Here is a 4,511-nt window from a genome sequence, read left to right on the forward strand (position 1 = left end):
AATCCAACCGCAATTCCCTCTGCGGCAGATATGCAAGTATTACAAAAAATTAGAAAATAAGTATTTTGTACAAAGCTACAAATTAATAGGAAAAAAAGCTGGTTTGTGTTCTACTGTCATAGATGAGGAAAGAGACATCTGCCCTCTTCTGATTGAATATTCAGTTAAGACTGGATTCATAACCAGTGAAAAGTAGAAGTCTCCATCAGGCTTAGTGAAGAAGGGTCTCCATTAGTTTAGAGGAAGCAGTGGACTCACTGACCGTTATGTTCTGTATTCTTCTGTATTCTGAATATTCTGTTCAGCCATTGAAGGAATACAAGACTGGCATGATCACAGCAGGGCGTTGGGGGTAAAATACATTACAGAGAAAAAAGAAGCGAGTTCCTGTCTGAGGGGAAGGAGATTTCTGTGATGAGGACTTTTGTGCCTCTCTGTACTGATAGCAGAGGTCATACAAACTCTTAAGCCTCTGTTCACCCCAGAAGAGGGGATCTTAGTTCAGATTGTTCCTTGCTTACAGTGTAATTAGTTACTCTGTGTCTTGCCTGTGCCCTAACCCCAGTTATTTCGCCATTACTTCCTTCGTGGGCTTTAAAGCTAGGTTATCCGGGGGGTGCAGGCAGCTGAAGAACTCTTAATAGATTTAGTTTATTAGATGCTAGAGTAGATTAGTCTCTTACATGGAATTAAAAATTGAACATAGATATGGAGTCCATCTACCAAAAAAAAAAAAAAAAAGGTGTGCTAATGCAGCTTTGTTGCTATGGTATAAAACCTGACATCAGGAACATGAAGACGTGTTTGCCTTTTTCCATTACTTAAGAAGACGGCTGGTTATCGACTAATCCGTTGGGCAGGATATTGCATTGTCACCTAACAACAAGCTGGTTCTAGTGCACAAGAAATGGAAACAGGGAAGAGGGGTCAGTTGCTAGAACATAATTATGTTTTCCAAGTCTGATTCTAGTATTTTAACTACGCAGTCTTTGAGTGTTTGAGCCAATAATTCAGCACTTAATTCTTTTTTTTTTTTTTCCTGATGGCTTTTAGGTTTCAATAAGTTCTGATGCTAGCAGAAGGCTTAGTTTTGTTGAATTTGACAAAGTGCATTATCGAAGCATAATAGATTTCTCCTCAGGAGCAGAAAAAATGTGCTGAGCACAAGGAATGACAGGTTTGTTTAGTTTTCTTTTTCTGATTGCTTTATTTGAATGTGGGCTTAAAACTTGTGGAAGGTACTATCCTACTGGCTCCAGGATGAAAAGATCTCTCTGCTAATCCCTTTAAAGTATATTGCATGAAGAGCAGCAGTGTAAATTTCTCATACATTGCTCCTCCTGCATGCTTTAAGCCTAACCAGGAGAGGCCTTGGGCAAGACCAGAAAGTTATTTGTTTTGTGTGGGACAGAGCTCATGTTTCGTAAAGCCAGTACCATCCTTTCCACATAATCCACTGGGTTTTGCACTGTGCCTTCAGCCCATTCATCTTTGGCGTTGCTGCTTAGGCTTTCAGTACGACCCAGTTCCTGCTGCTGCGGTCACATGGCTTCCTGCCTTTTCAAACCGACCACGCTTGAAACACATAAGATCATTTCTGGACATGGTGGAGAGATAACATATTTGAAAGAACTGTTACCACAATTTAAAAATGAAAGCCGTCTCAGCCAGTAATGAATTCCCTTAACCAACGTTTATTTCCTGGGAATTTTTTTTGAAACTAAGAATAAATTTTGCGAAACAAAATTGAAAAAGAATTTAGTGAGGGATGAAAGAAAGAAAAAGTATTTTGACAAGTAGCATATCTATATGCCTTTATATAAACTAAGCATGCAAGCCCTATTATTCACTTTATTTCTATTGTGAGTTCCTCTACCACTCTGCTCTTTGCCTTTATTGCACTGTAGACACCTGTGGTTCCCCAGAAGATAGACTATGTTTGTTGTAAAACACTCTGAACAGTTGTAAAATAAGGTACACTCTTTTTGTAAAGTTAACAGTAAATTATAATGAGTTACTAATTACTAATAAAGTGTTAAAATAATAAACGAAGTAATCAGCAGAACAAATGGCTGAAGGAAATGAGTGCTGGGTTCCACGTGGATCCAGGATGCTTATCAAAACGGAAATCATTACAGGACTGAGGCCCAAGTTAGACTGACGTTAAGAAAGGGTGAGTGCGTTGTAATCAAAAGGATATAAAACAAACACAGCCATAATTTTCATATCTCCTTCTAAATCCTCTGAGGCTTTTAAAGAGATTATTTGAGGTTTTGAATCAGACTTCATGCCTTGGTGTAAGAACAAATGTCAGTGAAATGGGCAGTATCAACAGGTTGACATTAGGTAAGATAACTAATAAAAGTGGAGAGAATTCTCTTTCCCCAGGAGAAACAAATCATTTCCTTCTTTGGCTTTTCTGCCTTCTCTTTCCATGCTAATGGCACTCTAGAAAAATTCTGTCAACTAATTCTAGTCAGAAAAAAATCAGTTCCTGTTAGCAATGCTAGGACAAAGCAGAGTGAAGGTCGAGCACTCAGAAACGGGAGGACCAGTTTGAAAGCCAGCATTTTCTGGTATTGTCACTGGTTCTCCGTCCTGCACAAAGAGACATCAGTGTTTGTTGCAGAATGAGATTTGCAGCTGTAGCATTGGTTTTTGGTACTTACCTCTCAGTGATGTCTTCAGCTTCTTCAGCAGGGACCTGCAAAAGAAACAGGGATCCTTAAAAGTGGAACCCAGTTTCACTGAAGTCATGTGCAACCACCCTGATTTACCCTAGCTGAAGTGCTAACTATTTGTTGGGGCGTTGGATTGGGAGCTAAGGCATAAAAGAGGAGAAAAGGAAACCCGTGTCTCTCCTGTTCCAGTTTGGCATCCTAACCCATACGTTACCCTTCCTCCAAACTAGGGTCTGGTATACCTCAGCCATGACTTCGTTTCAGTTGTGCTAAAAGCTGATTTGCCAGCACAAAGCGGTTCTGATGCCAGATCTGGAACTTCCCTGCCACTTCTCAAAAAATCCTTGGGCTATTTGGGAGTTTTCCAGCGTTGGAGTGCCAAAGTGAAATGTACAGACGGAGAAAGGGAGCAGCCTATGCAGTGAAATATTTATGGGGGGAGGGGGAGAGGAGGGAAGAAGCATGTCGGGAACTCCCTCACAACCCAACAACCCCCAGTTTCAATAATGATCTCTGCAGTAACGGCAACTATTATTAAAAGAACCCACACGGTACTTGTATATACAGTAGAAGACCAGCAAGGGAAAGATAACGGCTAAAAAAAGAAAAAAATCATGGGAGGGCAAAGGTAGTTCAAAGAGTAAAGGTGGTTTATGTGCTTATTGCTCATTTATGATGAGATGATACCATCTATTAGGCAACTTTCCCATCCCTTGGGGCTGCAGGAGGGCCTGGAAAGCTGCAGCTCCTTCCAGCTGGCTGTGACATCACTGCTCCAACATCCCTCACGTGCCACGGTCCGGCACGGAGGCAGCGCTGGCGTTTCTGGTAACAGAAGCAGAACATCGCCACCAAAATTAACGGAGGAACTCGGCTGAGAAAACGCTGTGCGTGGAACTGATTCTCCTTCTTGTCGATTACTTTGCCGTTCCAGGTATGATTTTTCCTGAGCCAAGAGAGACCAGTTTTCCATACAGGTATGAATCAGCCCTTGGAAATGGTAATTGAGTAAGTAACTCACTAACTTTCCATGATAGAGTTTAAATAAACATATTCTTGGTTGTTGTAGTGCACTTTGTACAGCACAGGAATTTCTCAGATGTTTTGGGGGCACGTCACGGGAGTGGATGACACGGGCACATCAGGAAGCCTTGGCAGGGCTAGCCCTGGGTAAATGTCAGCTCGCTTAAACGCCGAATAACGAACGACGCAACGGGGGCAAGCGCGTGAGGAGACCCAGAGCCTGCGCCGGCGGGGGCACAAACCTTCCCCCGCTGAATCCGCCTCCGGTTTGAGCGGCCGGGCGGCGGGAGAGGGGCCGGCCCCCAGCAGCCGGCGCAGCTGGAGCTCCGGGGGGCGAAGGGGAAGCGGCGCCCGAGGGGCTCCCACGGGCCGGGCCGGGCCGGGCCGGGCGGCAGCGCCGCGACCGTTGGGGGGCCGGGAGGGGGGGGCGGGGGGTCACCTTGCGCTGCGCCCCTGGGCTGCGCGCGCCGGTCACCGGGACAACGGGGGAGCAGCCAATCGGCTCGCTCCGCGCCCGCCCTCCCCCCTCCCCTCACAGAAGCGACTGTGACGGCGCAGGCGGGCGCCTCGTGCTCCCCCGCGCACCAATCACGAGGCGCTCCGGGTGCCCGGAGTCGCGCGCTCGCTCCCTCTCTCCGCCCTTCCCCCGGGGAGGGGGGGGGAGCCGAAAGCCGGGAGCCAATCAGCGCAGAGGGGGAGAGCGTGAGGTGAGCGGGCCCGCGTGCCGCGCGGCTTATAAAGGGGGGGCCGGGGGCCGACGCGCGGCTCACTCGCAGCTGGCGCTCGCGGTGGAGGGTCGCGCGCGAG

This window comes from Apteryx mantelli, chromosome 4 (assembly GCF_036417845.1).
Source record: "Apteryx mantelli isolate bAptMan1 chromosome 4, bAptMan1.hap1, whole genome shotgun sequence".
NCBI classification, from domain to species: Eukaryota; Metazoa; Chordata; class Aves; order Apterygiformes; family Apterygidae; genus Apteryx; species Apteryx mantelli.